Raw genomic sequence first — 13,572 nt, 5'->3', positions numbered from 1 at the left:
TGTATGTATAGGTATCTGTACACACAAACTTCTAATAAGCATAGTATAAACGTAAAAATAAGTATAGTATGAATGTAAAAATACATGTGGATACATATTTATTTTTTAATCAGAATAGAATTTCAGTTTTGCATATAGAAATACCTTACTATATTGACTATGTTGATTAATTTGTTAAACCTTGATTCAGAATTTTATGGACTCATTTAAGTGCTGCACTCATTATCAGACAAGGAAATTTAATTATCCAAGGAGGTGAACATCATTAATTTTTGTTTAAATGTAATTTTTGTTTTAAATGTAAAATCTATTTAAGAATGGATTTTTGGAAAACTAGTAGGCATTATAAAAAGTTACGCACATGTTTCATAAAAATAGCAGCCAATGTACTATGGTATAATTCTACACACAAAAAATTACTGCAACATAAGAACAAGATAGACAGTCTTAATATAAATATTGTTTAAAGTGCCTTCAAAACCTCCTTTTTCTTCTTATATTTTCCCACCTTACCGGGTTTCTTACCACCATCCAGTGCTCCTACTTCTCTTGTTAGGAAGGAAATCATTAGGCTAAATTTACGTCACACTAAAATGTTAGTTACAATGTTTTATCTTTCCCAGAACTATTTGTTTTCCAAAAAGAAGACTTTAGGGATGGCATAATATTTTTCACAAGGGCTAAAATGCAAGGTAGCACTTCAGGTATTAGCTATGAATAAAGGGAGAAATATTTCTGCAGCAGGACCCATTATCTTCTTAAATTGCACTTTAGAGGCAACCACACATTCTACCTTTTCGACAGAAAAGCACTGAAAATATGCAAGACGTTTCTCACATTAAAAGAATGCTGGTTCTTTTTTCTTTGCTTTCTTTTTAATGTTAAAAGGTAAGTCCCTATTGTTCTCTCTTGTTTCCACACATCTTGTGAGGGAGACACCAATTCCCTTTGTTTTGGACTATCTTTTCAAGGATGTTTATATAGCTAACAGCTTAAGAAGACAAGAGATAGTTTCTCATCTGCTGCAAAGGTCAGGTGGGCTTGCATTCAGAGAAGACATAGAGTCCTCTAGGGCAAAGGGGGAGCATCCTTACTGGCCATTAAAAATGATTTCAATTCCCTAGGCTCGGATTTCTTTTTCTGCACTGTGAACCACTGTGTGTTCATTTGTCGTCTGGCCTTCTTTATGATGCCCTCTAGGAACTAGGGCTCAGGGAACCTGGAAAAAAATTGCTGAGAATCTGGCTACTGCTATTGCTGTGAGTAGCAAAGTATCCCTCTTCTCTGAGCTAGTCAGAATCTCATGTATTCTTTGAGCATCTCCTAAACTGTAACCTGCTTGTTAACCTTGTTAACTTGTAAGTAGGTGAAATATCAGACTCTTCAGGTTTTTTGACATGTAAATGCTCCCATGTATTGACAAAGATTATGCTATTCTCGTTCCTTCTGTCTGAAGACTCATTCTTTATATAATAAATAATCTAGATTTCAAGTTTTCAAATATGCTTATTACTTGTATTAGTCTGCTGGCTACCCTAACAAAATACCACAGCCTGGATGGCTTCAACAACAGAAATTTTTTCACAGTCTGGAGCCTGGGTGTCCACAACCAAGGCATTTGGCAGGCACTGTGGTTCCTAAGGCCTCTATTCTTGGCTTGAAGATGGCTGTCTTGTTTCTGTGTTCCCACATGGTCTTTTTTTCTGTGCATGTACATACTTGGTGTCTCATCCTCTTCTTACAAGGACACCACTCGTGATGGGTTAGGGTGAACCCACATGGCATTATTCAACTTTAGTTACCTCTTTAAATGCCCTATCTCCAAGTACAGTCACACTGGAGTTTAGGACCTCAACAATTCAGGGGACACAACTCAGTCCATAATCCTATTCCCATATGTTCTAAGACAATTCTCCACAAATTTCTCTCATTTCTGCACGTGTTACATGCAGAGGCACTAACTAATCTTCCATACTATCTTTTAAAGGATGTTTATATGGCCAACAGCCTTGGTTAGTGCAGGTTTGCTTACAGTTCAGCCCTATAATGACAACGTTTTCCACTGGGGCAAAGGTATGGTAGACATGTTTATTGCCATTAGAGGAGATTTGGGTCTCCCTACTTGATGCAGGTCAGGGACCTGATTCGTCTTATCCACAGTTTTGTCGACGGCAATAATTCTCAACAGAGTATCATTTTATCCCCCAGGAGACATTTGGCAATGTCCAGAACCAATCTCGTTTGTCAAACCTGAGAATAGGGTCCTACTGGCACCTAGTTGGTAGAGGCCAGGGATGCTGCTAAATATCCTAAAATGCATAAGACATGCCCCTGAAACAAATAATTATTCACCGCACAATGTCTATAGTGTCAAGGTAGAGAATCTCTGATTTACTGGGTCCCAACAAAGTGTCTGAAAACAAGAAGTGTGTGAAGCTGTGTTGATTAGTTTGAAAGACTACCTCTGTTGCAGTATTTAGTAAATTATAATTTGATTACACTACTCTGGTTTCCAATGTTAGTTGCTTGAGTAAAGGCAATGTCCCCTAAACCTCAATACTCTTAAATTCAAGATAGGATACGATACATGTAAATTTGACTGAGTATAAGACATCTAAAAATAATTTATGGAGAAGTACAAAATGTACTATAGTTACAGTCTAGACATTGCTCTGCAACTGTCATGCTGCATGAATCTCTAGATAAATTTATTTCCCATTTTATTTTGACTCCATCTTATAAAGAAAAAAATTGCTACTCATAGCTTCCTAGAAAGAATGCTGTGGAAATTAATAAGAAAATTAAGATAAGAAACCAAATTATATGCTACTTAATATAACCTATAATTATTACTGTAATATTTATACAATCTTTGTACATATGACTTACATAATGGTGATAGAGATTTCAAACACTTTTTTGGTAACAAATTACTCATTTAAAGAATGTAATGAGGTTAGTGCATTAAATGAGCATTTTAATCAGCATTGGAATTATAAATACAAAACCTGGAAAGCTTAAAGTATGTCTGAATAAGTCAAAGCTTTGAACAAACATGTCTAATAGAAAGCAAATAATCTCTTTTCTTACAATCTGATTGATTCAACACAATTCACCATCAGTTGAAACCTTACAATTTGACTAAAACGTAATGGCCCAAATCGTATAAACTTATTTTGTGACTTTGGTTCAGCTCCTATGTAGAATCATTTCTACTTCTTGTTAGTGTCAAATATTAAATTCACCTCTTTTTTTCTCTTAAAGATTTTATTTATTATTTTGACAGGGAGAGAGAGGGAGAGCACAAGCAGGGGGAGCAGGAGGCAGAGGAGAGGGAGAAGCAGGCTCCCCACTGAGCAGGAAGCTCCATGTGGGGCTCCATCCCCGGACCCCAGGATCATGACCTGAGCTGAAGGCAAACACTTAACCGACTGAGCCACTCAGGCACCCCTTAAATTCACCTTTTTTTGGCAAAACATTGATATAGAGGTTTGGGGAAAAAGAGATATTGAACAAGAAAGATGTATAACACACAGCCCCTACCCTAATTTAGTGAACAAAATATGATACTAAAATATATCATATTTATTCATGTTTTCCCTATCTCTGATTTAAAATCTAATATATCTTGGCCCTATCATAATTGCATACATATGTTACCTAATTTAATCTGTTTAACAGCTTGAAAAAGTATGACATTAATATAATAGTTTGACTTTTAAAGAAATAATATGTTTAAACAAAATCTCATAGCATATAATTAAAGGCGAATAATCAAACTTACATTTGTTTGCGATCAATACCTGTTGAGACTGTGGCCCAACAGTACACAGACTTTAGTTGAGACCTATTGAGTGCTACAAGTTAAGAGTGAGACTGAACTGAAAATAGAAATGCATTCAAATATATGAAGCTGAACTACAAATCAGTTCAATTCTGAATTGAATTACAGTGATCTGATTCTAGCAATTCTAGTTTAACTACCTTCAGGGGCAAAATTACATGAACTCTGATAGAAAATAATATGATTCAAATCTGCAAATAATGTGTATATTTTTCCATAAAAATGTCCATAATTAAAATTAAAAAGAAAAAAAAAAACTAGGTATCATAGGGGAGAAGAATGTAAATTAAAAAACAATGGAAAATTATTGAAATAGCCCAAAAGAAAAACTGGATACAACTGGACCATAGAAATGGAAATTTTCAAATGGAAATTCTAAAGCTTAAAAGTAAAATCACTGATAGAGGGGGACCCAATATTTAATTCGAGGTGGCAGAAGAAAGAATCCATGAATTTGAACATAGCTCAAGAAAGATTATGCAATCTGGAAAATAGAAAGAAATAAAATAATGAAAAAATATGAACAGAGTCCAAGAGACCTGTGGGTAAACCCTCACGCATGCCAACATATACACAGTAAGAATATCAAAAGAAGAGAATGAAACAGGAAACATACTTGAAGAAATAATTGCCAAAATCTTCCCAAATTTGATGAAAACCATCAATATATACAACTAAGAAGACTAACAGATTCCAAGTAGAATAAACACAAAGATATCCTCATGTAGACACATCGTAGTAAAACTCTAAATGACTAAGACAAACAGAAAGCCATGAGAGACTAAACTAGTCTTTTCTTCCTTATTTCTAGAGAGTATATGAAAAACTGAGCTCACGTTCGCCATATTTGCAAACGTTCTTAGTGGAGAAAGCTGATTATAGCACTCTCATTGCACGTGTGGGTCCTTGTCTTCCCTCAATTTCTTGCCTGATATTTTCCTACATTCCTACCATTCATACTTTTTTAAAATATGTGTTTAATAATGTTCTAAGTTTTTTTGGCAGAATGCTCTCTGTAGCTACTAAGACTTCTTAGTCATAGGTCAGTCTAATGACAACTGTTACTTTTTCCCTCTGAAGATAACAGTTCACCTTTCTATTCTCTAGTGGTTTATAGGATTTGCTCTTTTCTCCATTTACAGATTTCCTCTCTAGACACATTCCTACCTCTACTTTATCTGTGCTTCCACATAACAATTATAGTTTGACAAATAATTTTTTTCTTTCTTTGTTTTCAAGAGCTATGTGGATTACACTTGACTCTTTGGAAGACTCATGGGAAACTTCCTTCTTATACAACCTCTCTCAGGCCACATACAGTCTGCATAGGCAATGGATATATTATATAAAATTGTCTAATATAATTTTTCAAAATAATAGATTTGGAATTCTGGCTATTTCTATTCTACAATTTTTCTATGCTATTCATCAGTTTGAAAAATTTAGGTTTAGCAACTTCCTTAATGCTTTTCTGTAGTTCTTTGAATTTAATAAGCTTCTTCCTATCCTATGGTCTTTGCACACACAGCTTCCTCTGCAGGAAACCCTCCTCTATCTCAGTGCTAGGTAACTCTTACCCACTTTAATCTTTTTGTGTGCATATAGATGTGTTTCAGTTCAATGTTTGTGTTGAGAATCTATAACACACTTAAATACTGCATTACTGTTAAAATTGATCAAGTTGAAAAGTTCTCCCCAAAATGTTAATTGCAAAATTATATTTTCTCATACATTTCTTACACTCATATATATGACACTTGCAATATAGTTTCTAAATTTAACTAGAATATTCTTACTCAATATATGTGATTCCATATACTTCAGAAGAGACCTTCATGTGGAGAGTGAAAAACACCAGGTGTGTTCCTGGACCATTTCTTGCAACATATTTGATAGCTTCTTTTATTGAGTAAATTATCTGACTGGAATTTTATTTTGAGTATATCTTGGGATTTTCACTAAATATAAGTCAATGAAAGGAAAAGAAGATGCATGGGAAATAAAGTGAAAATCAAACCTGCTAATTGCTGAAAATCTTTTTTTTATTTTTTTAAAGATTTTATTTATTTATTTGATAGAGAGAGACACAGCGAGAGAGGGAACACAAGCAGGGGGAGTGGGAGAGGGAGAAGCAGGCTCCCCGCGGAGCCGGGAGCCCGATGCCGGGATCGATCCCAGGACCCTGGGATCATGACCCGAGCCGAAGGCAGACGCTTAATGACTGAGCCACCCAGGAGCCCCTAGTTGCTGAAAATCTTAAAGAAAACATTTTTATATGATATGGACTCAATATTTGCTACTTTTCTTACAATGCAGTGTTCAATAAAATGTATTTCATTATTAATTAATATGTCATGTAGAATAAATGACAAGAGCAATATCATTTTCTATCAATGACTGCACTTTAGTTTTACAAATATTTTCTCAATCGCCAAGATGTTTAGTGAATGTTAGCTAGCTTATTTTGTAATATTTTCTATTTCTCTATTGACACATGGCACGTTTTCTTGGGGGCTGCGAATATTGAAATTTAAATTTAAAAAAGCATTTGGCTTTGCTTCCTTCTCTTCTGACAAGAGGTGAAAATGCATTTTTAAATAGTTTTTATGCTCTCAAAATGTTCTTATTTTTAGGCTGTAATATACCCTATGTGAACTTAGCTCTTTATAAAGTAGTGCTGTTTGAAAAGAACAATTTTTTTTTAGTCCATAATTGAGATTGGCATTTATTCAAGGTCATTGATAGACTGATAGCTTTCTGGAAGGTGTATTAAATCTTGGAAAGGATAGAAGTGTACAAATAAAGGTTATTACACAATCTATGAAGAGAGAGCTAAGCATTTTGTACCATCTATTTATCATTTTCCTAAAATTGAAGTTGCAGGTATCTCAAGGGTTTCAGTGAATACTGGAGGCGAACTTGAATACATTTCATTACTGTAGACAATATTGATTCCTGCTGGCTCATGTTTAGTAGGATCTGGCAATGCTGGGCAGGAGTTGGACGGGCTCTTCAGAGAAGGAATTGTTCTGCTACATAAGTAGCGCTATTAGTCATATCAGCATATTGGACCCTTAGCTAAGGAAAACATTCTATTTTACTATAATTCTTAATGGTTTTGAACTCTGTAGTTTCTACATAGCATTTCTGTCTTCCCATTGCCCAAGGGGTGACTTAAATTTCTATGAAAATGCTTTTATGTACATAACTATCATAACATTTAGAAAATGTCACTTGACTTACCTCATATAGAAACTTCAGCCAACTTTTGCCTGACATGCGATTTGTGAATCGTTTTTAATAAATTATTGATTAATAGTTATTATATGTGAAAATAAAATACATTTTATTAACATGTTTACATTGGCAAAGATTATTCTTCTGCTAGACAAAGTTATGGTAGAATTGAGAATCAAGCTTATTGCATCAGAACCAGTCCAAGTAACAAATGAAATATTGATATCATGAAATGGCTAAATAAACTGTTTTGGGAAAACAAAACTACCATCCCTACTTTGGGAAAACTTCCTCACTGGACAAATATGTGACCTTTCTGATACTTGTCTATATGGTAAGAAAGTCTATAATGCCCTTAGTCAGGTATTCAATGACTTTACCTGATTTTCTAAATGTAGGCAGCATTTGTAAAATGTAAAATATATATATAGAGAGAGAGAGAGGGAAAGAACGTTTCTGTGAGCCATTCCTTTCCTAGAAACATTAACTAAATTAAATTTGTATCAGTTAGGGGTGCCTGGATGGCTCAGTCTTTAAGCGTCTGACTTTGGCTCAGGTCATGATCCCAGGGTCCTGGGATCAAGCCCCCACATGGGGCTCCCTACTCTGCGGGAAGTCTGCTTCTCCCTCTCCCACTCCCCCTGCTTTTGTGTGTGTTCCCTCTCTCCCTGTGTCTCTCTCTGTTAAATAAATAAATAAATAAAATCCTTAAAAAATTAAAAAATAATAAATTTGTATCAATTAGAGAACATAGCCCAAACAACAAGTGTTGTCTATAATTACGAAAGATGCCATATATTTGCACATAGAGTTGCCTTCTAAGTGAATGTGTACTGTGTGAGAGAATTTCAATCTGAAATGGAACTGGAGGATTTAAAATGGAAAATCTCATGCATGTGCCATCAGGAAAACAAAATGTAAGGACAGAGACTGCTTTTCCACAAATGCCTGATTTACAGAAAACTGATAATATTGGAATTTTCTTAAATGATAGACAATTGAGCAGGAGTTGCCTCAGGGCAACTTTGGGAAGTTTTGCTTATGGTTTCCAGAGGCGTGAACAAGAAATGACCCAGGTCAGGATGGTCTCAGAAAATAAGCTGACCTGAGTTTTGTTTGTATGACTAGACTGGTTCTACTCAGGGAATTTTCAAAGCTGGTCTCCATTTGATTTTGATTTCAGTGGTTCTAACTGAACTTTCCCCTCTTTACATTCCTTCCCCATAAATACAGCCTACCCCAAACTCAGTGGACTCACCTGTAGTTTGCCCCAGTTTGCATGTCCTGAATTGTAGTTCCTCTGCTATTCCCAAATAATCTCGTCTTTTTGACAATTTTGAGCTTTTCTTAGTTTATCTTTTTATTTAGATCGACAAGTGTTTGCTGATAATGTGAAAGGTACACTTTGCTTCTTTCAATACAGCATTTTTTTTTTTCTTGGAAGTGATGTTACAGTGTGGCTTCTAGGAAAAGGTACAATTGTAATATGATTTTTGTGTTAATCTTGCCTTCCGTGAGTTATATTGCTTCTGTCCCCATCATGGTTGGGACTGAATACAATCCTATATGGTGTCCAAACCTTGGGGTTTAAAGAAATCATGGGAGATAGGCCTTCTGAGAAAAATGCATCTGTCTCCTTGCTTAGGTAATTGAATGTAAAAAGGTTCAATATAGTTGACAAGGAACAGAAACTCATCAGCAATGGGGAAATCAACCCAGGGAATACAGCTGTTTAAAGGCCAAAATATCCCTTTGACCCTTGCAAAAAAACTGGCATATTTGAGAAGTTATTATTTTTTGAGAGGCCTTTGTAGAAGATTCAGGAAGGAAAACACAATCATTCTAAGTGAAAGAAAAATCATCAGGGGCAGAAAAAAAGTTTTAGATGGCATTAAAATGTACTGGAGAAGCAATGATTTAACTATCTATAACCTGATCTAATAGGAGTATGTAAATAATCTTGTAGAAAAAGCAATTATTTGCACTGACATTACAATAGTATTATTTCACTTTCTCAGAAAACATTTTATATCACATCAAGAATGCATTCATTGTTCTTTCATCTCATTAAACACTACTTTTATCACAAATAGCATAATAGGTAACATCTAGTGTGTATTCTCTTTAAGTCATGGGTTAAATAGATTTACATAAGATGACACATTTAATCATTGCAAAGCAACCCCGTGAGACAGGTACAAAGTTATTATGCCCATTTTATAGGTATGAAAACTGAGTTGGGGTGAGACTAAATAATTTGCCCATATGGGAGTGGGTTTCAAACCCAGGTAGTCTGGCTCTCTCGACTCTGCTCTTAACCTCCAATGTTGTTAGTTTCCCGAAGTAACAATACCAATATCACTTTGCAGTGTTTAGAAATAAACCCCCAGCAAGACGTGGATTTCTCAAAAAAAAAAAAAAAACCTAATTGCAGATAATTTGGTGAAGAAAGTTACAGAAATATGTGCAGGGTTAAAGAAATCATGAACTCATGAAAGGCATAGTGAGACAACTGGAAACTAACCAAAAGCAGGAAACTGTCACCACTCAAGTGTGAAGTAGCAAAGATAGTAAGGATGCACTGTGATAAGTCAGTGCTGGAGCCTTTCTCCTAGAGGGACTCAGCACCTTGCAAAAATGGGGTAACATGACAAGAAGGGAATATGCTGATGTCTCTCTGCTCCTATTTAGCAATCTCTGCCAGTGCATCCCATCCTCTGATCACAATTAAGAACCAGAAGTCGAAGGGTTCAGGTTGCCATAGCCCATAGGGTCAGCGCATAACAAAGATAAGAAGGGCAGAGAAAGGTTCTGGAGGTACAGTTATGGTGGTGGCAGATGGAATCAGTAACACATGAAATAAAATCACTGTATGCTTGGGGCGCCTGTGTGGCTCAGTCATTAAGCATCTGCCTTCGGCTCAGGTCATGGTCCCAGGGTCCTGGGATCAAGCCCTACATCGTGCTCCCTGCTCAGCGGGAAGCCTGCTTCTCCTTCTCCCACTCCCCCTACTTGTGTTCCCTCTCTCGCTGTCTCTCTCTCTGTCAAATAAATAATTAAAATCTTAAAAAAAAATCAGTGTATGCTTGCTTCCAGTATAACCAGTGGGGTTAATCAATCACTCAATTAATTAATTATTAGATCTTTTTCTAATGTAGGTTGTTTCAATAGATATTTTCTTATTCTGGTTTCTCAAAGTGGATCACTATGGCAAAAATCATTGTAAAATTAATATATCCCTATTATTGTAAGTGGCATGTAAGTCATGAAAAATTAAAACTAGCTTATTAAACAATGTTATTTTAACAGAAATAGTCACAGCATTTTTAAACTAATCAATTATACTACCATAATCCAAATATTAATTTTCAAGGAGCAAGAGCTTTATTAATTTAGAAAACATATGTGTAAGTTACATTTAGTTTATCATACATATTATCAAAAATTGATTTGGGCATTAAAATTTCATGAATAAATTATTTTAAAACCAAAATGTAGGGGCACCTGGGTCGCTCAGATGGTTAGGCATCTGCCCTCGGCTGGGGTCATGATCCCGGGGTTGTGGGATAGGTCCCGCATTGGTCTCCCTGCTAAGCGGGGACCCTGCTTCTTCCTCTCCCTCTACTATTCCCCCTGCTTGTGCTCTCTCGCTCTGTCAAATAAATAAATAAAATCTTAAAAAAAAGGAAAAAAGAAAAAAGAAAATCTGGACTTAAAAAAAATGTAAAGCCAACAACTCTTACAATGTATGTTTGAATAACATAGCTACCAGATTTAATTGTGGCAAGAACACAACATGTTGGTCTTTGGGTCACACTGTGGAGGTTAGAACAGGTTTAATAGTCAGAAACCATAATTCTTTTTCAAACCCATCATAACTGACAATGCCTGGAGCATGCAATGCTTCTGAAGGAAAGATGCAATAATCACTAACTCGTGATAATATCCAGGAAAATGAGCTCAAGAAAGTGAAACAGATCATTGCCACGTTTAATATATTTTAAAAACACAGCAGGGTTTCCCAAGGACTTCATTTTCAGCACCGAAAACATTACCAACAATTGCACATTGTGAAATGTACAAAAATGAATAGAATAAAAGAATAAAAAGTGATTTTTTTCTACTGCTGCTATGGTTTACATAAAAACATTAGGTAATACATGATCCATAGCAGGGAAAATAGCTAACATTTTATTAATAATCAGAATAATATTATATAATTTTTGCCTACTATTTATTTGATATTTTGATAAACATTTTATATGTGTTATTTCATTTATTCTCATAATAATTTTATGAGTTAGGACTATTATTATCCATAGTTTTCAGATAAAGCGGACTGAAATTCAGAGCAGTTAATGAATTGGCCCAAGTCTCACACGTCATAAGAATTTGAGCAAAGAATAATCTCAAGGAGTAAATTAACCCTAAATTTTGTTTTTAGTATATACTAGAATATAAGCTCCCCCAAAGGGCAGGGACTTTAGTATGTAGCCAGATCCCTAGTGCCTGGGACATATTAGACATTGAAATATTAATTGAAGAAATGAATTTGAACCTAAATCTACCTAATTCTGAGTATCATACTGTCAACATCCACACTAGGCTGCATAGTAATAAAAATGGCTTGAAAAGAGGCCATTGGAATGCTTGACATATTTAAATATTTGCCTTGACAAACAAAAACTTATTTAGCTGTATAAACATTATAGGACAGTATGGTTATCTGAAACGAACATTTATCAGAAAACTAGCAAAAACTTTTGATGTGCATAAAATCTTACATATTTTATTTAAAATAATTTTTAAAATCATGAATGTAGTATTAATTTTGTACATTCTGAAAAATAAGCAAACAGGAATCTTAGGAAAGTATAAAAAGGAACAGCAATGTACAGTAAGATTGAAAGCAAAAAAAACATAAAAACCAAGCTTGGGGAATATAAAGTGATCTCCATTTCATTCTGCTGGAAAGATTTCAAATAGGACCCTACAGAGCAAAAGAAAATAAATTCAGAATTGTAATTTCATTGTGATGACTCACCTGCATGCTTTAAAGAATAATAAATTAAAAATTCATAAACATTTTTCAGCATTCTTCAACACATTCAACTGAAATTTATCAAAAATTCAGTAAGTTGTAGTGTAATAAATCTTTTCTAAAATAGACTGCATTATTTCATGTCAAACCCTCTTTAGAGGCTATTTTTTTTTCTTTTTTAATGTGGTATTTGTCTACAAAATACTCAAAAGATTGAGATAAAACCAGAAATAAACAATTAACAGGTCATGAGGATCATTACTTTTGAACTAGCTAGCTCAGTTATATAAAGCAAATATTTCAGTCCTGAACTTATTAAACAATTCCTATAAAATGAAAATTATTCATATGATATGAATCATATAACAATATGCCTTAATTATTCTTTCAAGTATTTTGTTTGCTGTCATGTAGCAGTAGCTTGAAAAAAAATCTTTTATTTTGTGCTTGTGTGTGTACTTACGCCTGCCTCGACCTGCATTTCACTTTAACTTCTAAATGTACAGTGATTTACCATATCTGGAATTCATTTTATTTAAAATGAAATTGTAACCCACATAAAACATTTTTCTTTAACTTGAAAAATCTTTAAAAAATATTTTAAAAATTAATGTTGGCCCTGTCTTTAATATTGCATCTGATTAAAACCATTGCTTTTGCAGAATGTTGATTTGGAAAAGTAAAGTCTACTTAAATGAAGATATACTGTCTCTGAAAGAAAATCTTCACATACGAAAAAGATTAAGCCATAACATGTAATGATGAATGATCAAAAGGAACCTTGAAATTTAATTTTATTTTAAGGTAAAAGAAAAATTAAAGTATGAATCTATTTCCCTTAATCACTCTGAAATATTTTGGGCCTTTAGCATAATCACCATTTGAAGATCCCTGGAGCTTTAGAGGAGTTATATACATACCAAAAAACAAAAACAAAAACAAAAAAACAAAAAACCCAAAACTCAAGGAAAAAAATGAAAGAACTCAGTGTGACTAAATGAAGTAAAATCATTAGTTTAATACTGTGTTTCCAAGAAACACAATGACTACAATCAATGTAGACAGGTGCAAAGGTCTTTTTACCCCAGTTCATGCTGAGCAATTGCATTCTTTGCATCTGAAATCCAGAAGGTGGAAAGACTGCAAGTGACTTATGGAATAGATTACTTCTATCTCTTAAGGTTGACTTGGTTCTTCTTTTTGTGTATGTTTACACAGTTTTGGTTTTGGAATAGGTGAGGAAATGTCAATAGAAGTAACAGAATCTCATTTTCCCCTTTATTTGTAAATGAAATATAGCAGATGCTCAGTAAGTAAATTAAATGCAGGCATTCTGGATGGTCCTGGGGGGCCAGGGGGCAGGTGTGAGGGGAGACACAATCCCTGTCCTTAAGTAGCTATGGAGGGGCAACTGGGTGGCTCAGTCGTTAAGCGTCTGCCTTCGGCTCAG

This window comes from Zalophus californianus, chromosome 4 (genome assembly GCF_009762305.2).
Source record: "Zalophus californianus isolate mZalCal1 chromosome 4, mZalCal1.pri.v2, whole genome shotgun sequence".
Lineage (NCBI taxonomy): Eukaryota > Metazoa > Chordata > Mammalia > Carnivora > Otariidae > Zalophus > Zalophus californianus.
The sequence above is the reverse complement of the archived record's forward strand: the minus strand, read 5'-3'. Positions refer to the sequence as shown.